Raw genomic sequence first — 24233 nt, forward strand, 5'->3', positions numbered from 1 at the left:
AACATGCCTCGCGTGTCCTTTAAACTTGACCCTTTTTCGCTTAAACCCATGTCCCCAATTAATTGGCATTTCCATCTGGGGGAAAAATACCCTCCAAACTGGACAACATCCTGAATTACGTTTCTGTACCGTCTCTAAATATGACTTGCTAATTTTATACTCTATGCCCTGATCAATGAAGGTAAGCATGCCCTTGGCCTTCTTGACCACTTTCTCCATGGAAGCAGGAATTGAACCCACACTGTTGGCATCACTCTGTATTGCAAACTAGCCAAGTGAGTTAACCAGCCTCTTAATGTTTCAATTAGAAAAAAAAATTTAGGACATGAGTTCCTTACCATGAAAAAGCAGAATCCATAGTAACTTTCAAAACAGAAGTGAATGTGTGTTTGAAAATAGAGGAGATGTGGTGACATGACTAAGTGCAGAGCTTTTTTAAAGAACTGGTATGGGTGCCATGAACTTGGAGATACTTCTTTTGTGCTTCATTTTAATAAATAAGGTGATAAGCACATTAGGATAATTAAATCTCTACAGCTCCATACAGGAAGCTATGGATAAATGCTTTAACTTCTGAATTACACATGCAATTTATTCAACTGTAGAATTTGACTTGTGTGGACTCCCCCCTTCCAGCAATGCCCAATCAATCCTTAGTGAAATTTCTAATCCCATATCTTCTCCATTACAAAGACAGTCTATTTTGAGCTGATGATTTGCCTGGCTCCTCCCCCACATCCCCATATATGTTCTTAAGCTTTCACCTTTGTCATGGTTACTCAAATACTCCTAAAATTTCCTGGCTCTTATCTGCACAAACTTTAACTCATCTAAAGCTCTACAGATCAAGTTCCACTGTGACCAGGCTTATGTGCAATTGCTTAAACACCCCCAGTGCCCCAAATTTTCAATTTTTTGTTTGAATTCCAGAAATATTTCACTCCCATCAATTCTATAATCTACTTACGTATTATGATCCCTTTGTTTACAGACCAAGTTTCTCTGACACCATCCACTTGAGCACCACCCTCTCCCTATCACTTCTGTGCTTCACACTCTGAACTTTAGAATACAACAGAATCCCTAGTGTGGAAACAGGCTATCAGTCCAACAGGTCCACACCAACAGTCCAAAGCATAATCCACTCAGACTCAGCCCCTACTCTAACCCTGTAAACTGCACTATCTTGTTCACCAAATTCTTCCATCTCCTTCAGGACCTTGGTTGAAGAGGTGTTATATAACAAGGGTTTGGTTGAAATGGAAGGGAATGACTGTAGACAATACAAAAATCTTAGACCAATTAAACTTTAGACACCACCTCACTATCCCTAATTTCTTTAGACTTCTGACGAGGCTTGGAACAACATTCTATTAAAAAAGGGCAATATAAAAGTGGGCCTTTGTTCCATCCGATGAAATAACTGAAATTTAATATGCAACTGGAAACCATATTGTCAAAGGCAAGAGTAAAAATGTGGGTAGTTTTCTGGATAACAAGTGGACATCAACAAGTAAAAGTTAAAAGTTGCTATAATCCCAGAGGACCGTTAAGCTGCTTTCTCATTAAAGAGAGAGACAAGTGATGGTGGTTGAACTTAAGGGTGACCATGCCTTCAGTAGGAGGAGAGAATGAGAAGGAGAGTCCTTCATGGTAATATCAACCACTGCAGGAATTGAACCTACACTGTCAGCATCAATCTGCAATACAAACCAGCTGTCCAGCTAAGTGAATCCACACCCTCCACCGCCCCTACCCCCCCCCCAATCACCTATACATCAACAAGCGATGGCCTGGTGGTATTATCACTGGACTGTTAATCCAGAGATCCTGGTAATGTTCTGGGACCTGTATTTGAATCCCGCGATGGCAGATGGTGGAATTTGAATTCAATAAAATATCTGGAATTAAGAATCTAATTTTGATAAATCCATTGTCGATTGTTGGAAAAATCCATCTGGTTCATTAACGTCCTTTAGGGAAGAAAACTGCCATCCTTACCTGGTCTAGCTTACATGTGACTCCAGGCCCACAGCAATGTGGTTGACACTGAACTGCTCCCTGGGCAATTAGGGATGGGCAATAAATGCTGCCTAGCCAGCAATACATACATCCCGTAAGTGAATAAAAGGAGCAAAAGCCAGACAGACAATTTAAACAATAACAACAACCTTCTAACTTCGTACTCAACGTCCAACTTTGACTAGAAATTCATAGATTTTACAGAACTGGTGCATTATGCATGTGACTCGTCATATTATGTGTTAAAACAAAGTATAAAGATAGCTCTTCACTCATGTGACACATGGTACCAGAGAGAATTTCAGGAACATCAGTGCAGTGACACAGGCTCAACCACTGACTGATAGTTCTTGCTGTAACTCTTTGAAGAGACACAACATTTCAAAATACGTAGGTAGAAAAGGCCTGTGACACATCAAGACTGCGTATTTAGATAAAACATTTAAAATGAGTCATGCAAATCAAATGCACCTTTATAAATACAACCAGTGATCAACTGCCTGTAATGCGACAAAAGGACAATTTGGATTGGCACTTGGCACAATATCCATAAAACCACCATGCCAGCTAAATTGGCCATCTCAGGTGTTTTGGGAAATATTGCAGCTTATGTCAAAAATAACGTTGAATTATTCCAATTATAAATGAAATAGCTAAGGTGCATAAGCAGGTAAGGCGAGTGTGTAGTGGTCAAAAATAGCAATCGGAAAAGTCAAACATCCAGCAAGATTTTCTGGGGAACGTACTCACGGGTACCAAAGTCAACTTCAGTTTGCATTGATGTAGACCATTGATATTGTAAATAAATGATCCAGGTCATTTCACAAGTGTCTTATCCAGCAAAAGTTTAAGATTATGAAGTATAAAAGTGATGATAACCAAGGTGACTAAATATAAAGTAAAAGAGAGTTTAGAATGTTTTTAAAAATAGGTTGTGTGGTGGAAATGTTTAGGTTAAGAATCCAGTATCAAGTTTATTCTTTACTTACTTCCCTTTTAAGCAGCAGTCCAACAAAATAACACTAAATTTAGTTGGTACAACCTCAAACATTTTAGAGATGACATTACGTTAGGATGACTCTGGGGGTCAAAAAGAAATTATGCAGCGGTAACAGTCTTTGTCTCTGCTCAGTCTGTGTTTTGGCGAATTAGTAGATTCAACTTCAAGAGCTAAACAGGAGTTACATCAAAAGATGGAAGTCATTATTTTCTATGGTTTCATAAATGCTTATGTTTCCTGTTTTGCTTGGGAGCAAGCAAAGGGCTCATGAGCTGGACAAATACAAAGTGAACTTGGGTGAATACAATTAAAATAAAAATCAGCTGCATGGGAATTCTGCGATTCTGAGAGATCATGCTTACTACAATTGGTAAAATATATCAAGTCACTTCACAAAATGATATGTAAAACCAACAAATGACTTTCACCCATCTTGAAAAACATTAAAATCAATCACTTTTGTTTTTCTTTTGTGATTTAATTACTGCAAAATATATCTTATTTGCAATAATTCAAAGCACAGCCAGGATACACAGTGCTTCTGTATCTTAATCACCAAAACTGTTTTGACAATACCACAATGAACAAAATTTAATTTTGACTGGAATTAACTACATTTCCCATTTTTCCCTCGACTAAAAATTGAAGTTACCTGGATGTCACATTCCCTGGCCTTTTCTTCAGGCAACATTCTTCATGAGTGCCACATTGATGGCACAAAATTAAGGCGTTGGTTTCTGACAAAGGGCAACAGCCCTAAAACTTCACATCAGTTTCTCTATCCACCGATGCTGCCTGACCTGCTGAGTTTCCCCAGCACTTGCTGATTTTATTTCAGACTTCCAGCAACTGTAGTATTTTGCTACTGTGTCATATGGGCAAGATGTGCTTTAAATTACTTTCATTTGGCATTCCACCTTAGCCAAAAAGCAATGGACCAGAATTTGCAGAACTTTAACATACAGAAACTCAGTGGATGCTGGGAATTGTTCAAATGATTTCTTCCTGAACAACGTAACTATTGTTTTCCTTTTGTGAACTGTTGTTTCATTATTTTGTTAAGCCTTTGTACTTGTACACTACTGTATACTTTAGTTCTCAAATGACTCAACACTTTGTCATAGCTCTGAACAGTGAAATCCGTCACTGGTCAAGCAAAAACAACTTGTGAAACAGCTGAGGATTGTCTCATCAGCCTTGAAGCTTCGTTTCACGTCTGATCTGATTCACAACACCATACTTAGAGAAAAGAGAATTTCTTCTGACAGTTAAATCTTGCTTAAAAAAATTACAGAAACGTTGCCATGGAAAGCACAATGAGGGGAAAAAAAAATCGTGCAAGCTGCTGAGAAAGCATCTATTCGATTGGCAAAGATTAAACTTCCAGCTTCACCAACTACACCAACCCCCAACCAACTTCCTTGCAACAATTCTCGGAAAAAGGACAGCTTCCTGCTCTTCCCCATGTTAAAAAAAACTAATTGCCCAAAATCTCACATTTCTGCTACTCTATGATCAAGATCAGAATTATTTCTTTCTTAAAAAGAAAAAATGCTGCTGCGATAGTAATCAGACAAGATACAACACTGGACGAAGTGGTAATTCTACGTGTACTTCTGGTCCCCTTATCTCAGGGGGAGATATTATTGCCATACAGGGAGTGCAATAGAGGTTCACCAGCCTTGTTCCCAGGGCGTTGGGATGGTCCTATGAAAGCAGATTGGGCAAACTGGGTGTGTATTCAAAGAATGAGAGGTGATCTCATTGAAACCTACAAAATAAGGGATCAACAGGGTGGATGCAGGGGAGATGTTTTCCTGGTTGGAAAGCGGGCACCATTTCAAAATAAGCAGCGTGTCATTTAGAATGAAGACGAGGAGAATTTTTTTTAAAACTCAGAGGTGTGTGATGAATCTCTGGAATTTTCTGAGTCAGAGGAATGTGGAAGCTCAGTCTCGGAGTCTATTTAAAGTAAATATTGATAATTTTCTGATTTCCAATGGCATAAAGGGCTGCTCGTACAAGGCACTGAACTGTTCATTCAGACATGTTCATAATAAATGACAGCATACTCAAGGCAATGAATGGCCTACACCTATTTCTATGTCACTGTCCTTCTACTAGCATGGCCTGGTTTCTGAGGCCCAAGGTAATCAATTCGCTGATTCCTACTTCTAGCTAAACCCAAGGCCACAAAATAAGTATACGCCAGCCTGTATGAAGAATACTAATTTTTCATAAATGTATCACTTGATTCTTGATATAAATTGATTCTGGTTCTGTCGGTCCTACTGCATTCAAAGTTAGCTGTACGTAAATTCGTTACCTTCTGTCTTAGTTCACTGCTTAAGAAAAAGGTGATAGCACTGTGCACAGATTAATACAGAAATAGTTGCTTCGTGAAATTTGTCTTGTTAAATTTCATTATCAGAGAATCAGGATAGACTGCAGAGAAAGGTTAATTTAGTGAACACTGCACCTCAGGATTTAGAAAAATAATATTTAGTGGGATATGGCATTGGCAGCAAGGCCAGCATTTGTTGTTCATCCCCTGTTGCTTTTGAACTGAGTGGCTTCATAAAGTCATTTCAGATTGCAATTAAGAGTTCCTCTGGATCTGGAGTCTCATGCAAACCAGACTAGGTAAGAATGGCTGATTCCATTCACTTAAGGGCATGTCAGAACCTGACTAGTTTTTAAACAATAACAAAAAATAATAGTTTCGCACTCACTATTACTCAGATTTTATCTATCTAATTGACTTTAAACCCCATCAGCTTCCTAGGTTGAATATGAAGCCCTGTCCCCAGCATATTGGCCTGAGCCAAAGGATTATTCAGCTAATGAGATTACTACAAAACCCACCACTTCCCTACTATGTACAATAATATACCACTGTATAAAACATTGCAATATATTCAGACAAAATTTATACATTTTAAAAATACTGTTCCTTTTCTGTTTCAAAGCAAAAGCAGGAGCCAAGAGGTAAAGTCTGATTGAGAATATACTTCATTCACTTCTACAGGATAATATCTACTTAATCAGATATTCAATTGATGCCTTACTGTTCTCTGACCTAATTTGGGACTGGGTTAATTTCTCTAGATTGAAGTTAACCTAATTGTTAAACCTCTCTCTCCTAGCTACGGCATACATGGCACAAAGAATGGGAACTTGGCAAGGCGATTCTAAAACTGGCTCAGGAGACAGAGGGTGGTGGTCGATGGCTAGTTATGTGACTGGATGCTGGTGAGCACTAGTGTACCACAGGGATCACTGCTAGGTCCACTATTGGTTGTGATGTTCAGAATGAAAACGTATGGTGGGGGAAGAAGAAGTAAACGTGCGGATGACAGAGATTGGCTGGGTGGTTGACAGTGAGGAAGAAGGTCTTCAGTTACAGGATGGTATTGACAGATTTGGTCAGTCAGATAGATCAGTGGCAGCTGAAATTTAACGCTGAAAAGTGTTAGGTGATGCACTTTGGAAGTAACAAGACAAGGGAGTACTCGATTAATGAGAGGACACTAGGAAGCTCAGAGGAACAGAGGGATCTTGGGGCTCTCGTCCACAGATCCCAGAAGGTGGCAGGACACGGTAAGAGAATGTAAACGACACTTGCCGTTATCGGCTGTGGCATAGATCATAAGGTCAGAAATCACACGACACCTGGATTTGGTCCAACAAGTTTATTTGAAAACGTCAGATGAAGGAGCTACACTCCGAAAGCTTGTGTTTTCAAATAAATCAATTGGACTATAGCCTAGTGTCATGTGATTTCTGACCTTATCCACGCCAGTCCAACACTGGCACCTCCACACCATAGATTATAAGAGCATGGAAGTTATTCTGAAGATGTGCAAAACTTTGGTGAGGCCACAGCTGGAGTACTGCCTGCAGTTCTGATCACCACACTAACAAGGATGTGATTGTGCTGGAGGGATGCAGAGGATATTCACTGGGATGCTGCTTGGGATATCAGTGATGAAGAGAGGCTACATAAGCTCAGGTTGTTTACTTTGGAGCAGAGAAGGTTGAGGGTGAACCTGATAGAGGTGTACAGGATTATGAGGGGCATGGACAGTGTGAACAGAAAACAGCTGCTCCCCTTTGTTGAAGGGTCAATAACAAGGGGGCATAATTTCAGTGAGGGGCAAAAGGTTTAAAGTAGATTGGAGGAAATAATTTTTCATCCAAGATTTGGTGGGGATCTGAAATGCACTACCTGGGAGAGTACCTGAGGCAGGAAACCTCACAACCTCTAAAATGTAGGGATGAGCACTTGAAGTATTATAAACAGGGTGTTGCTGGGATTGAAGGGATTGGGGGAATTGAGCTATAGGGAGAGGCTGAATAGACTGGGACAATTTTCCCTTGGACAGTTGGAGGCTGAGGTGTGACCCTATAGTGGTTTAGAAAATCATGAGGGCCTGGATAGGGGGATTGGCTAAGGTTTTATTCCCAGGGTAGGTGAGCCCAAAACTGGAGGGTGTAGGTTTAATGTGAGCGAGGAAAAGATTTAAAAGAGACCCAAAGGGCAACATTTTCACACAGAGGATGGCACACATCTTTAACAAGCTGCCAGAGAAAAAGGTGGTGGCAGGTTCAATTACAACATCTAAAAAGGCATCTGAATGGGTCTATGAATAGGAAGGGTTTAGAGGGTGTGCGCCAAATGGGACTAGATCAGTTGGCATTGGTTGACATTGACGAGTTGAACCAAAACATCTGTTTCTGTGCTGTATAACTATGACTCCATGACTCATTAGACAACGATGGAATTGAAGGGACAAGGGAATAATCTAATCAAGGTGTTAAACATAAGATGAACGCTGTGCAAGTGAGATCAGTTTTCTGAACCCCAGGGTTATATCACTGTCTTGTCACTCATTTTTACTGCATTCACACTTGCAGTGCATATCACATTAGCAGAGTTTCATTTTGCAATTTGTAATACTCTTGACAGTTCCATTTGTGGGACAGCTGTACTCTCCTCACCCGATAATATTTCTACAATTTTCAGAAAAAGGTTGGATACAGGAGGAGATGATTCAAGTTCTGAAAAAAAATGTTGGGTCATTGGACAACATTTCAATATTAGTTTTTCACAGACAGTGACAGCCACCCTGTAATAAACACATCTAACATCAGATTTGCTTTTAAATGCTGATGTAGGGTTGCCACCCTCAAGTAAGGGTTTAGCAGTATTTTCAAATTTAATGCGAAGCAGTGAATCTGTCTCCTTTGGTTTTATTTATATTTGATGCGCATGGGATGAGGAAGGTGATGGTCTAAGGAGGCAAACAACAGCAATAAAAGGTTAATAAGGAACTCATCAAGAGAAACAAAACAATTAAATAATCACAAAAGTATCAAGTGAAAGAAATTCACTAGTGAAGTGAAATACAAGTGGGGCCTGAGAAAATTTGATATGGGAATCACTACAAATTAAAGTGACTTAGACGAAACAACAAGTTGCTTCAGTACTTTAAAGCATCATAATCGCAAGGCTGAAAGATAATGATATCATCACTATGAACAGAACTACCTGTCTATCGTTACCAAAGAAAACGCGTAACACTGAAATGAATAAATCTGAATTAAATAAACTGTAACACAGCATGCTAACCGAGGTAGATATACCACCGAATGGATTGTGGGAATTGAAGTTTGAAAATGTGCAATTATTATTACACAATAGGTTCGGATTGCAGAGGGCAGACCTATTGTGAGAGCAGAGTCAGGTTTGAGTGAAATATTTTTACTTTGAACGTGAAATAACGTGTTTGCGGTGATGGGGTGGGAGGTTCACCGGACAAAGTTAAGGCATAAATCTGTTTCAGTATAAGAATGGTATAAATCTGAACAGACACGACACGAACAAGAGAGGTTTTGGTTCCTGCCAAGTAACTTACCCCCAAGTCGCTGCTGCCGTTGTTGTAGCTGCCTTCTTTCTACACAGCTCTGGTCAACATGTCAAGGCTGAAGTGGTGCCCCCTCCCTCGGGCTGGTCTGTTAGCGAACCTCTGCCATTCTCCCTCCCCCACACACAGACAGACAGACAGACGCAGCGAGCGAGAGAGAGAGAGCTCCACAAGCGATCTGCGTTACTGCTCTTCAACATAAAAACAGTACCGGCCGCTGTTAATGTCCCTCCTTCCTTTTTATTGCAAAGGCAGAGTCTGCCCGCCTGCTTGCCCTCCCTCCCTTTCTCTCCTCCCCCTCCGATTACTGCACAGACCTGCCCCTGAGTTTACACTCCACTCCAATCCACCGCTTCATATTCCGGCGGCCGACGCTAAAAATAGCAGGGCACGGTAAGGGAGCGCTCCCCGTTAGGAAACGCTGCCTTTCAGCCGGGGAAAACGGGGGACGCCCGCAGCCAACAATCGATGGGAGGAGCCGAGCCTGGCCTTCAACCTTCAAAAAGGGGGGTGGGGGAAGGAAGCCCTGTCCACCGCCCGGTCCTCCCCTGCTGGGGGTTTCTGCTGACACCACAGACTCTCAGAAAAAAATGGCCTGATCCAGAGCTCAGTCAGGTGGACGGACAGAGTCTCACAATGAATCTTTCTCAGCAACTACTATTGGAACCCTCCCCCTTCCGAACATCCTCTTCCATTTTACATATAAGCACAAATTAAAAATGATTGGATGTTGCAATAACATCGACCCCTCCTGTAAATTTCTTGAAACCATTACAATTGCTGGAACTTATAAAGCCCGTGTATGCAAGCGTGGTCAGCAATTCTTGTTCTGACTCTCAATGCGTGTCAATGTACTTGCAGCTTCCCATTCTTGATGTTACGTGTAATATTACTAAAAATTGCCGACACTTTCGTCCAATATTGCAGAGGCAGAGCAGGGAAAGAAAAAATCATACGCGTGATCTGCCTGTCTCTCCTGTTCCATTCCTTCCACTAAAGTAATATTGGGTTAATAGTACTCCCAGATTCAACAGCCCTCAATCAATGTCGGTCTAACTAATCAGCATCTAATCTTCTGTAACCAAGGGAATACAACCTGTTCCCATCGTTTACTTCCATATGCCACTACTGCTCGGTTCCTTCCTGTACTCCCTGCATACTCATGAATTTGTCAACAAATTTCATCCTAACTCTGTCTATACAAGATTCCTGACAACACTGCTGTTGCAGGATGAATCTCAAACAATGATGTAAAGATAACAATCTCTCCCTCAACGTCAGCAAAACCAAAGAGCTGGTCATTGACTTCAGGAAGGAAGGTGAGGGGCATGCCCCTGTATGGATCATTGGAGCTGAGGTGGAGATGGTCCAGAGTGCCAAGTTGCGAGAAGTGATGGTCACCAACCATCACTCCCCACCTACGTCCGTGACACCACCCACGCCCTCCACCTCCTCCAGAACTTCCAATTCCCTGGCCCCCAACACCTCATTTTCACCATGGACGTCCAGTCCCTATACACCTGCATTCTTTATACAGATGGCCTCAAGGCCCTCCGCTTCTTCCTGTCCTGCAGGCCTGACCAGTCACCCTCCACCGACACCCTCATCCGCCTAGCCGAACTCGTCCTCGCCCTCAACAACTTCTCTTTCGCTTCGTCCCACTTCCTACAGAAAAAGGGGGTGGCCATGGGTACCCGCATGGGCCCAAGCTATGCCTGCCTCTTTGTAGGTCACGGGGAACAGTCCCTCTTCTGCACCTACACAGGCCCCAAACCCCACCTCTTCCTCCGTTACATTGATGGCAGTATTGGCGCCACCTCTTGCTCCCCAGAGGAGCTCGAACAGCTCATCCACTTCACCAACACCTTCCACCGCAAACTCAAGTTCACCTGGGCCATCTCCAACACATCCCTCACCTTCCTGGACCTCTCAGTCTCCATCTCAGGTAACCAGATAGAAACCGATGTCCATTTCAAGCCCACCGACTCCCACAGCTACCTAGAATACACATCCTCCCACCCACCCTCCTGCAAAAATTCCATCCCCTATTCCCAATTCCTCCGTGTCCGCCGCATCTGCTACCAGGATGAGGCATTCCACTCCCGCACATCCCAGATGTCCACGTTCTTAAAGGACCACAACTTTCCCCCCACAGTGGTCGAGAACGCCCTTGACCGTGTTCCTGCATTTCCCGCAACACATCCCTCACACCCCGCCCCCGCCACAACCGCCCCCAGAGGATCCCCCTCATTCTCACATATCACCCCAACAACCTCTGGATACAACGCATCATCTTCTGACACGTTCGCCATCTACAATCCAACCCCACCACCCAAGACATTTTCCATCCCCACCCTTGTCTGCCTTCCGGAGAGACCACTCTCTCTGTGACTCCCTTGTCTGCTCCACACTCCCCTCCGACCCCACCACACCCGACACCTTCCCCTGCAACCACAGGAAGTGCTACACTTGGCCCCACACCTCCTCCCTCAGCCCAAGGTTGCAGGAACAGCAACTCATATTCCACTTGGGAGCCCTGCAGCCTAATGGTATCAATGTGGACTTCACAAGCTTCAAAACATCCCCTTCCCCCACTGCATCCCAAAACCAGCCCAGCTTGTCCCCGCCTCCCTAACCTGTTCTTCCTCTCACCTATCTCCTCCTCCCACCTCAAGCTGCACCTCCATTTCCTACCTACTAACCTCATCCTGCCTCCTTGACCTGTCCGTCCTCCCTGGACTGACCTATCCCCTCCCTACCTCCCCACCCATACTGTCCTCTTCACCTGTCTTCTCCTCTTTCCATCTCCGGTCCGCCTCCTCCTCTTTCCGTATTTATTTCAGAACCCTCTCCCCATCCCCCTTTCTGATGAAGGGTCTAGGACCAAAACATCAGCTCTTATGCTCCTGAGATGCTGCTTGACCTGCTGTGTTCATCCAGCTCCACACTTTGTTGTCTTGGATTCTCCAGCATCTGCAGTTCCCATTATCTCTGATCACCAACCATCTCTCCTGGTCGACCCATGTTGATTCTATGGTCACAAAAAATATGTGATGACAGAAATGCCTCCACTTCCTCAGGAGGTTAAGGAAATTTGACAAGTCACTTACCAATTTTTATAGATGCGCCACAGAAAGTATTCTATCCAGGTGTGTTATGGTTTGGTACGGCAACTGCTCTGCCCAAGACAATTAGAAACTGCAGAAAGTTGCAAACCCAGTGCGGTCCATCACACAAGCCAACCTTCCATTGATTGACTCCACCTTTAATTTTCACCGCCTTGGGAAGGCAGCCAACATGATTAAAGACCCCTCCTACCTTGGTCATACTCTCTTCCATCCTCTTCCTTTAGGCAGAAGATGCAAAAACTTAAACACGTACCAACAGGTTCACGATAGCTTCTTCCTTGCTGTTATCAGACTCCTGACTGGACTGCTCAAATCTTAAACTTTGCTCTTTTTACAACTTCTCTGCGGCCGTAATATTGTATTTCTTGCTCTGTTCTATTAGCTTATGCACTTTGTATGGTATGATCTGTCTGTGCAGCACACAAAACAAAACTTTTCACTGTACCTCGATACATGTGATAATAATAAATCAAATCAAATCAAATACTGTCACTCTGGCAAATCTGTGCGGACTGCATGACTTATTGGTGTATAAAGTGCCAATTCAAAAGTTATTGGGGGATCAAATGGCCAGTTTTTTTTTAAAGTTTGTACGTTTCACAGATACCGCATGGAATACTGCAGATAATAGCCATTTATTAACATGTTGTTTATGGCAGCATCATGCATGACACCATGGAATATTGCAGATAATAGCCTTTTATTAACATGCTGTTTATTGTTGCATCATGCATATCTGATTTTTGTCATCTTCACAAAAGAAGGGCTTTTAGAAATCAGAAATTGTACAGTGTGGAAAGAGGCTGATCCAGCTTTTTGAGTCCTGCACCAACCCTCTGAAGAGCATTCCACCCAGACACACTCCAACTATCCTATCCCCATAACCCTGCATTTACCATGGCTGACTCACCTATCCTACACATTATTAAACACTACACGGCAATTTAACACGGCCAATTTACCTAACCTGCAGGAAATCGGAATGCCTGGAGGAAACCCACGCAGACAATGTGCAAACTCCACGCACACAGTCACCCAAGGTTGGGCCCCTGGCACTGTGAGGCAGCAATGCCAACTACTGAGCTGCTCTACATTGGGAGGCGACACTCAGTAATTGAGATGTACAGTAATATTGTGAAGAAGATGATTGATTAATGCACAGAGCATTTGCAATAAATCAGATGAATTAGAAGGGCAAACAGATGTAAAAGGTTATGATAGTAATAGGATTACAGATATGGCTGTAGGGTTAGTGACAATGGGAACTGAACATCTGGGGGTATTCATAATTTGGGAAGAAGGGACAAAAAGGGAAAGGGGCTGAGGTAACATTATCAGCATCATAGAAGCCCCACAGTTCAGATAGAGGCCATGGGGCCAACAAGTCTGCACTGCCCCTTTGAAGAGCATCCCACCCTATCCCTGGATCTCCACATTTACCATACTTAACTCACCTAGCCCGTACATCCCTGAATACTATGGGGAAATTTAGCATGGCCAATCCACTTAAACTGCACATCTTTGGACAGCCGGAGGAAATCTGAGAACCTGGAGGAAACTCACCTACTTTATTAGTGAAAGAAGAAATCAATGCATTAGTAAGGAAGGATACCAGCTCAGAAAATTAATTTCACTATCACCAGCTCCTGACCTAAGAAGGGACATAACTGCAAGAGAGGGAATGCGGCAGAGGTTCCCTATGGCAGGTCTGTTCTATAGGGAGATATTGACTCGGCTTGTATTAATTGGAGTTTAGAATGATGAGAGGGGATATAATTGAGATGTATAAAATCCTGCCAGGGCTGGACAGACTAGATGCAGGGAGGATGATTTCCCTGGTTTGGGAGACTAGAACTGGGAAACACAGTCACAGGATACAGGGGAGGCCACTTAGGACTGAGATGAGGAATAACCTATTCACTCTAAAGGATGGTGAACCTATGATATTCTCTACCACAGAAGGCTGTGGAGGCCAAGTCACCGAACATATAGATAGATAATTTTTCAAATTTTAGATAAAGGCATCAAGTGGCATGGGTAGAAATAGAGCATTGAGATATCTCATCAGCCATGATCATGTTGAATGGCAGCGCAGACATGAAGGGCTGAGTCGTCTATTCCTGCCCTTGTTTTCTAAGCTTCTATCTTAAGATAATGATGGCTATAATGGGTCATGAATTCTCATAATTGTGCAGTAGGACATGCACTTCCAAGGAAGGCTGTAGTTAATGCACACAGAGTTATGCAGGGGATGTTAATTGACATCTGACTGCCTGACCCAGGAGAATATTGATGCTGATCCAGACCAATAATGAAAAAGTTCATTACCCTTCCTTCAATTGAATGGGCACAGACAGCCAGAGAAGTATAAATGAAATTAAAATGAATGAGTTTTAAAGAGCCATTGTGTGTTCCATAGAAAACAGCTTGTGGAATGTGACACAATCACACTTAGTGATCTCAGTGTTGAAGAGCAGAAACGCGGTAACATATGTTGTCTCGCAACATTTACCTTTATCAGGATGTTTAACTGAAGGTTTTCAGATATTCTGGTAGACTGTCAATAGGAAAATGAAAAGCAATGCTATACTTGACTTAGTGCTAATGCAGGATGCTTCATTCTCTGTCAGCAGAACCCTTCATCATGGTAAGTGTAGAAAGAAGGCTCTATCTTTGTGGCTTAACTGATTTTGTTTTACTCATTCACAGGATGAGGGCATTGCTAGCTGAACCAGCATTTATTGCCCATCCCTAATTGCCCAGAGGACAGTTAGGAGTCAACTACTTTGCTGTGGGCCTGGAATCTCATGTCGGCCTGACCAGGTAAGGATGGCAGCTTCCTTCCCTAAAGGACATTAGTGGACTGGATTGGATTTTCCAACAATCGACAATGGAGTTGCGGTCATCATTAGACTTCTAATTCCAGAGTTTTTATTTTCTTTTGATATTGAGTTCAAAGTCTATCATCTGCCATGGCTGGATTCAAACCCAGGGCCCCAGAACATTAGCTAGCACTCTTGTTTGACAGTCCAGTGATAATACCACTAGGCCATCACTCCCCCTTAGAGGTAGGGTTATTCTTCCTATGCCATCAGACTCTGTTAGTGTAAATTCTATCCATTATATACTCTCATATATATTAACAAACATAAGAGCAACAGTAGGTCACTCAGCCCAGTGATTCTGATCTAAAATCATGAGGTGTATAGATAGGGTGAGTAGCCAGGTCTTTTCCACAGGGTAGCAGAGTCCAAAACTAGAAGGCATAAGTTTAAGATGAAAGGGTTAAGATTTGAAAGGGACTTAGGGGCATCGATTTCACATAGAAGGTTTTACATGGATGGAATGAACAGCTGGAGAAAGTGGTGGATGCTGGTACAATTACAACATTTGAAAGGCATCTGGATGGGTACCTGAATAGGAGTGTTTAGAGGGATATGGCTAAATGCTGGCAAATGGGACTAGATTATTTAGGATATTTGGTCAACATGGATGTGTTGGACTGAAGGGTCTGTTTTCATGCTGTGTGGCTCTATGACTCTATGACTATCTTCTTTTCTCTGATAGTGCTCCTTAAAATGTTTCACTACTGATATAAACATATGTCAGGACGTTGTGGGTAGCTAAGGAAGGAATTGCAGGGCCACTAGCACAGTTATTTGTATCTTTGGCAGCCACAAGTGATGTGGCGGAAGTCTGGAAGGTGGATAATGGTGTGCCTTTATTTAGGAAAGGCTGCAAGGAAAAGCCAGGGAACTACAGACCAGTGAGCCTGATGTCAGTGGTGAGTAAGTTGTTTGAGGGGATTCCAAAAGACAGGATTTACATGTATTTGGAAAGGTGGGGACTGATTAGGGATGGTCAACATGGCTTTGTGCTTGGGAAATCGTGTTTCACAAATTTGAGTTTTTCCGAGGATGTCACCAAGAAGGTAGATGTGGGCAGAGCAATAGATGTTACCTACAATGGACTCTAGCAAGGCCTTTGGCAAGGTTTCACATGGTAGACTGATTAGAAAAGTAAGATCATATGGGATCCAGAGAGAGCTAGTCAATTGGATACAAAATGTGTTTGATGGTAGGAGACAGACGGTCTTGGTAGTGGTTTTTTTTTGGACTGGATGCCTGTAAGCTGTGATGTTCTGCAGTGGTTGGTACTAGGTCCACTACTGTCATTTATATAAACAATTTGGATGAGAATATAAGAAACATGGTTAGTAACATAGCAGATGGCACCAAAATTGGTGCTATAGTGAATAACGAAGAAGGATATCTAACAGGCCGATGGGATTTTGATCAGCTGAACCAATAGTTCAAAGAATGGCAGAAGTAGTTTAATTTAGATAAATGTGAGGTTTAGTATTTTGGTAAGATGAACCAGGGTAGGACTTACGCAGTTAAAGATAGGGCCCTGGTTGTTGAACAGAGAGGCTTAAAGTGCAGGTACTTAGTTCTTGAAAGTGGAGTCGCAGATAGATAGGGTGGCGAAGAAGGTGGTTGGCACAAACGTCTTCATTGGTCACAGCGTTGAGTACAGGAGTTGGGACAACATTACGGCTGTATCGGACTTTTGGAATACTTTGTACAGCTTTGGTCACCCTGCGAATGGAAGATATAATTATATTGAAGAGGGGGCAGAAAAGATTTATAAGGATGTTGTTGGAACTGGAGGGCTTGAGTTATAAAGAGAGACTGGATAGATCCCCTGAAGCATAGGAGGTTGAGGGTGGCCAAAGAGGTTTATAAAATCATGTGGGATGTAGAAAAGGTGAATAGCAGCGTCTTTTCCTTACAGTAGGGAAATTCAAAACTAGATGGCATAGTTTTAAGGTGAGTGGAGAAAAATTTAAAAGGGAGTGAGGGGCAACTTTCTCACATTGAGGGTGGTGCTTGTATAGAATGAGCTGCCAGAGGAAGTGGTAGAGGTTGTTACAGTTACAACATTTAAAAGACATTTGGACAGGGACACGGATGTGAAGGGTTTACAGGAATATAAGCCAAACACAGGTAAATGGGGCTAAAATTGTGTCAGTGATAATAGGAACTGCAGATGCTGGAGAATCCAAGATAATAAAGCGTGAAGCTGGATGAACACAGCAGGCCAAGCAGCATCTCAGGAGCACAAAAGCTGACGTTTCGGGCCTAGACCCTTCATCGGAGAGGGGGATGGGGTGAGGGTTCTGGAATAAATAGGGAGGGAGGGGGAGGCGGACCGAAGATGGAGAGAGAGATTCCCTGAGGTTGGTCTGGAGGGAGGAGGGTAACTTCTTCAGGTTAGGCATCCCTGGAAGAGGCTTCGCAGTGAGGTTAAAATTGTATCAGTGATAATGGGAACTGCAGATGCTGGAGAATCCAAGATAATAAAGTGTGAAGCTGGATGAACACAGCAGGCCTATTCAGTTTGGGAAACCTGGTTGACATGTACAAGATGGACTGAATGGTCTATTTCCATGCTGTATGATTCTATGTGTCTATGTCATGTTCTCTGCTCATTGATGTCATAACGTCAAATAAGAAAGGGATGATCACCTTGTTGGGATTGTACTATTGACCTCCTGATAGTCAAGGGCAAGTTGAGATGCAAATCTGTAAGAAGGTCTCATTTGCCTGTAAGAATAATAGGATTGTAACGATAGGGGATTTTAACTTTCCAAACATAGACTGGGACTGTCGTAGTGTAAAGGGCTTGGATGGGGAGGAATTTGTTAAGTGTGAGCAAGGAAACTTTTTATTCAATTTGTGGATGCACCTACGCTAGAAGGAACAATATTGGACCGTCTTTTGGGAAATAAGACAGAGCAAATGACTGAGATGTCTGAAGAGGAGCACTTTGGGGAAAGTGATCACAATTCTACTAGATTTAAAATAGTACCAGAAAAGTTTGGAGCTGATCAAAAAGATAAATTTCCAAATCGGAGTAAGGCTAATTTTGATGGTATATGACAGGAACTTTCAAAAGTTATTTGGGGGAATCTATTCACAGGTAAAGGGACAGCTAAGAATTGAATGAAATAATGAGAGTTCAGAAACAATATATTCCTGTTAGTGCAAAGAGCAAGGTGGATAGGTGTAGCAAATGCTGAATGACCAGAGAAATTGAGGCTCTGATCACGAAAAAGAGGGAGGCATATGTCAGACAGCTGGGATTGAGTGAATCTCTAGAAGAATATAGGGACAGTGGGAGTGTACTCAAGAGGGAAATCAGGAGGGCAAAATGGAGATTCGAGATAGCTTTGGCAAATAGAGTTAAGGAGATTCCATAGATTCATTAAGGGCAAAAGATTAACAAGGGAGAAAATGGGGGCCCTTAAATATCAGTGTGGCTGTTTATGTGTGGAACCATAGGAGATGGATGAGATACAAAACAAATATTTTGCATCTGTATTTACTGTGGAGGGAACTTGAAAGCCAGAGAACTTGGGGAAGTGAATATCGATGTCTTGAAAAGAATTCATATTATTGAAGAAGAGGTGCTGGAGATCTTAAAATGCAAAATAGCAAGATAAATCCTTTGGTCCTATTCAGGTGTTTTCCTGAAATTTGTTGGAAACTAAGGAAAATATTGCTGGCCCCTTGCTGAGATATTTATATCATCACCATGGGTGAGGTACCGGAAGACTGGAGAGTGGCTAATGTGGTGCCATTATTTCAGAAAGGCTGTAAGGGAAAGCCAGCAAACTATAGACAGTAGATTCTATGTCAGTGGTGGGTAAATTATTGGAGGGGTTTCCGAGGGACAGGATCTACATGCAACTGGAAAGGCGAGGATTGATTAGGGAAAGTCAGCATGGCTTTGTGAGTGAGAAATCATGTTTCACAAACTTGATTGAGTTTTTTGGAGAGGTGAGAAAAATTGTTGAAGGCAGGGTGGTTGACATAGTCAATATGGATTATATGGTTCGCAGATGACACCAAAATTGATGGTGTAGTGATCAATGATGAAGATTATTTCAGTGTACAACTGGGCCTATATTAGATGGGACAATGGGTCGTGGAGTGGCAGATGGAGTTTAATTTAGATAAATGTGAGGTGTTGCATTTTGGAAAGGCAAATCAGGGCAGGACTTAGACAGTTAATGGCAGGGCCCTGGGAAGTGTTGCTGAATAAAAAGTCCTTGAGGTGCAGGTGAATGGTCCCTTGAAAGTGTAGTAGCAGGTTGACAGGGTGGTGAAGAAGGCATTTGGCATGCTTGCTTTCATTGGTGAGACCTTTGAGAAAAGGAGTTGAGATGTCATATTGTGGTTGTACAGGACATTGCTGAGGCCATTTTTGGAATATTGCATACAATTCTGGTTTCCTTTCTGTGGAAGGAAGTTGTTACATTCGAGAGGGTACAGAAAAGATTTTCAAGGATGTTGCTGGGGTTGGACAGTTTGAACAATAAGGGCTGAATAGGCTGGGGCTACTTTCCCTGGAGTGTTGGAGTCTGAGATGTGACATTGTGGAGGTTGATAAAATTATGAGGGCCATGGATCGGTGAATAGCCAAGGTGTTTTTCCTTGGGGGTGAATGCAAAAGTAGAGGACACAGGCTTAAGGTAAGAAGGGAAAGATCTATAAAGGATCTGAGGGGTAACTTCTTCATGCGGAAGGCTGTGCCCGTATGGAATGAGCTGCCAGAGGAAGTGGTGGAGGACGGTACAATTACAACATTTAAAAGGCACCTGGATGGGAAAGGATTAGAAGGATATGGCCCAAATGCATGGGAACAGTGAAGGGTGATGGCATGACCTCATCGGAATGATTTGGATCCAGCTCATGACCCCATTAGCACAGACGTTCTGGGCAGCCAAGTTCAGGGGTAAGCGGGAATAAGAACAAATGCCTGGACACCATTCCAACTGTGAAAGTTAAGTGAAGACACAGTGAAAACCTAATGAAAACTCAACCTGGCCCAACAGTGGAGCTTTGACCACCTGGAGAAAGAGAGAGAGGGAGAGAGAGAAAGAGAGAAGATCCCCCCCGACGTCTTTGTGGAAGAGAGTCAGTCTTATGGCAGAGAGGAAGGAGATTCCAATGACCCAGCTCAAATCCATTGTGGATCATTGTGGGTAAAATCCTTTCTCAGATGCATAGAATTAGATAGAGAGTAAATAGTGGGGAATTTGGAAATGTTCATTTGGTATTTTAATAAGGAATATTTAAAATTAAATTGAATCACAAACTGGATTTGACATGCTTTTGTCCATCTCACTGACAAAAGTGCTTGGATAAAGTATTTTAATACACAGAGATAATGGGAACTGCAGATGCTGGAGAATTCCAAGATAATAAAATGTGAGGCTGGATGAACACAGCAGGCCAAGCAGCATCTCAGGAGCACAAAAGCTGACGTTTCGGGCCCAGGCCCGAAACATCAGCTTTTGTGCTCCTGAGATGCTGCTTGGCCTGCTGTGTTCATCCAGCCTCACATTTTATTATTTTAATACACAAACAGGTTTAATTGTCCAAAACTCAGACAACATTGGCATCCCTGGGTGGACTTTGATTAAGATTGTTTGTATAACCTAGGAGATAAAACCCAACAATTTAAAACTCTCAGGCATTAAACCTGAGCCTGATTTATGAGGGCAGCTGCCCACCAAGATGGCCAGGATTCAAGTGAGTGAAAGAGAGTCGAGGATTTCTGACCAGTGATTGTACCACAAACAAAGTGCTTGTAATGTGGGGAGGACAAACAGCCAGAATTAGTGCAGGGCCAGGACCCATGGAAATGGAAATCCAGCACAGACTGCAACAAGGTTGGGGACCTGCAGAAACCAGAAGCAAGGAAGCTGTATACAGGATCAGAGGTGGCAAGAAGCAAGTTATTGGGGTCAGGCATCTATGAGGTAAGAGACAGTGAAAAGGGTCAGGAACCCACGAGATAGAGAGAGAGACAGAGACAGAGACAGAGACAGAGAGAGGAAGATAGCAGTAAATTAAAATGAAACAATAGGAGAAATGGCACAGACCCAAGAGTGGGAGGAAGTAATAAGAAAGTACCTAAATAAGAAATGGCCTACGTGGGTTGACCATTGCAGTGAGCAAATATTGGGTCTGCGACCTACAGGACAGAAATGCTGGGAAGCGGCACAGAAAGCTGAAGGGAAGTGCACTTTGAAACTCAGCAAGGCCCTAGCAATAGCCAGCTGTATGGAGCAGCTGAGATACAGAGAATGGGAGAATGTGGAGCTACGTAAGGAGTTGGAGGAAGTGAAGCAGGAACTCGAGAAAACAAGAGAAATCAGAGCAGTAAAGCAGAAGCAGAGGAACCAGTGGAACATGTTACACTTGGGGCAGTTTCAGGCCATGCACAATACAGCGTACCGGGGGGGGGGGGGGGGGGGGGGGGGGCGGTTTGGTGGTGGTGGTGGCGGCAGCGTGCAGTTAAAGGTCAGGATATGGCCCGAAAAGCTGTAGATGAGCTGACTGAGAAATACAAAAATCTACAGGTTACTCTCAGAGTTCTGCAGGCAGACAAGAAAGGGCCCCCTCTGTGGACCATTCAGAACGCCAGTGTGAGATTGGAAAATTACAGACCCAACTTTCACTGCAAAAGAGAAGGAAGTGTGCATTTGGGAATTAGATTGACAGAATTAGATGGGGACAACAATTCTGGGATAGACTGACAAAAGAACAAGCCCATACATACTCTGAAAGCAGTGAGATTTGGGGACACCGACCTCCCTTTCCAGGGGAAATAGATAGTTCGGCACCCCCTGGATCTTGCCCTGCCTTAATGAACCCGCTGACCACAACCTGATCGGATGGCCAGAACAATAATCCAATTCCTTACATAGCTCTGTTCACAGAGGCACAGACATAGCAAAAGAATTCCTGTATCTGATTCTACAGCTGAACCCTGTGTGTTTTTCAACATCACTCCCCAAGAAACGGTCTTCCATAAGATCGACAATGTTGACGAGGTAAAGTTCATGTCAAAGTGCTGAGCTGTGCAATCCATTCTGCTTTCCCCAATCCCAGAATGTAGGAGGAGAGTAGCTACAGGCATGAAAACAACATTCCTGGCCACCATAGGATATAATTGGCGAGACCCTGTGGAGGGATTAAATCTGTGTGTGCACCAAAAGGGATAACTCCTAACTGCATTCGTCAGGTGCCTGTGGACACAGGTCACAGGAGGTTTTCGGAAACTGGATTGGACAAAACAGGGCAAATTGCATCCAAACACTTGTCACTGTGGAAGTGAGGAAAGCCTGCCAAAATTTATGATCCCACAGACAGATAAAGAGGAGGGCCTGGGCTTTGGAGAAAAAGATTCATGAATCAGAGTAACCCAAATCAGGCAAGGGAAAAGAACATGCAATAAAACCCCCAAACCATTAATCTCATGTGGATTTACGAAGCGGGAAGGGTTGGCTAAATCGAGGGGAGTTATTATTGGAACCATCAACCTCCATACAGCCATCCGACAGTGAGAGATAGGGGTCAGCAGCAGGGGTGGCCTGAGACAGCAGCCACTGCCACAGGGGAAATTCTGTAACTGTGGGCACACGGCGCACTTTGTTAGAGACTGTAGGGCACTCGCAGCACACAATATCACAAGAATGAGAAGACAGACCCTGACCCTTGCTGCTAGAGTTAAGCTGTGGTAAATTTACTGGGGGAGACAACACACTCCAGCCCCTATTAACCTCAATTGGATACACACTCCAGAGTGTGATGGTGCCAGGCCTCTCCTCAGTGGGTGTGTGGCATCAAGTGGGATAGTGGACGGCAAGCTACGGGATACGGTAGGAGACTGCTCTGTCGGGTTTTGGGCAACAGAGTGGCTCAGTGGTTAAGCGCTGCTGTCACGCAGCATCAGGGACTTGCGTTCGATTCCAACCTCAGGGACCGTCCGTGTGGAGTTTACACATTCTCCCTGTGTCTGCGTGGGTTTCCTCCAGGTGTTCCGGTTTCCTCTCAAAGTCCAAAGATGTGCAGGTTAGGTGGATTACTCATGCTAAATTGCCCATTGTGTCCAGGGATGTGCAGGCCGGATGGATTAGCCATGGGAAATGCAGTGTTACCTTGATAGGGTCGGAGGTGGGCCTGGGGTGATATGCTCTTCAGAGGGTTTGTGTGAACTCAATGCCCTGCTTCCGTACTGTGGAGATTCTATGATGGATGACCTGGTAGCCAACAACTCTGGTGAATTGGACGAAACCATTTGTGAGTCATAAACATGGCTGAGGACACATGACTGGTGAGGTACCAGATAGGCCTGATCCCAAACCACAGAAACACTTTACCTTTCCAAAGCAGGCAGAGGGGTAGGTACCCAAGGATATGAGCAGCTTATTAAAGCAGGGAGTCCTACACCTTGTAACATCTAGCAGTAAGCTGCCAATATGGCCAAATAAGAAGCCTGATGGCTCTTGGTGGCCCACAATTGATAACAGGGAGCCAAATAAAATAACCCTATCACAGGATCCACAGTTAGTCCCAAAATCATGCTGAGGCGGCCCCACGGGCAATATATTTCGCCATCATGGACATTAGTGATGGATTTTTTTTCCATCGGCCTCCACCGACCATGCCAGTATAAATTTGCCTTCCCATTTCAGAGCCAGCAGTACAAATGCACCCGCTTACCCTAGGTTTTTCACAGCTGTCCTTCAATATTTCATCACAGGCTGAAGTGCATTTCCCAACCAGAATGTTTGAGGCAGTGCATGGGCGATAACTTTCGACAAGCGGAGACAAGGACCAAATATTTGACACTGCGAAAGGAATTGTTAACCCTTCTCACCACTCACTTTGACAAAAAAATTAACCCCAAGAAGGCACGCCATGTGGTTCCAGGTCTCATACTTGGGAAGTGTAACTGCTGAGGGGAAACACAAAATAGATGGGAAGTGCGTAGAGGCCATAACACATTTGCCCCTTCACTGTGTTCCTACCTGGGATTAGTAGGATATTGTTGGAACCACATCAATGGTTTCAACACTCATGCTATGCTGTTCTCCAACCTCCTTAGAAGGAAAAAGCATTGTGGAAATGGACTGAACAGCACATGGACACTGTTGAAGTGAAACAGGTCCCAGCATGGGCCCCCATATTGCAAGTACCAGACCCAGAATTCCCCTTCACCTTGGAAATTGTAGCCATGGATACCACAGTGGCAGCCATTCTTTTTCAAGAATGGCACAATAAACTCAAACTAGTAGCC

At 43.5% G+C, this 24233-nt stretch overlaps 1 protein-coding gene across 1 annotated transcript in view; it reads right to left on the minus strand.

Annotated features, from left to right (window-relative positions):
* mrasa (muscle RAS oncogene homolog a) overlaps positions 1–9108 on the minus strand; it is a 59212-nt gene extending 50104 nt beyond the window's left edge. The window contains exon 1 of the mRNA XM_048535253.2: positions 8941–9108. The gene's annotated coding sequence lies outside the window, so the exon portion shown is untranslated. The remainder of the gene's footprint in view (positions 1–8940) is intronic.
* Between the last annotated feature and the right edge of the window lie 15125 nt (positions 9109–24233).

Source organism: Stegostoma tigrinum, chromosome 7 (genome assembly GCF_030684315.1).
Source record: "Stegostoma tigrinum isolate sSteTig4 chromosome 7, sSteTig4.hap1, whole genome shotgun sequence".
Classification (NCBI taxonomy): domain Eukaryota; kingdom Metazoa; phylum Chordata; class Chondrichthyes; order Orectolobiformes; family Stegostomatidae; genus Stegostoma; species Stegostoma tigrinum.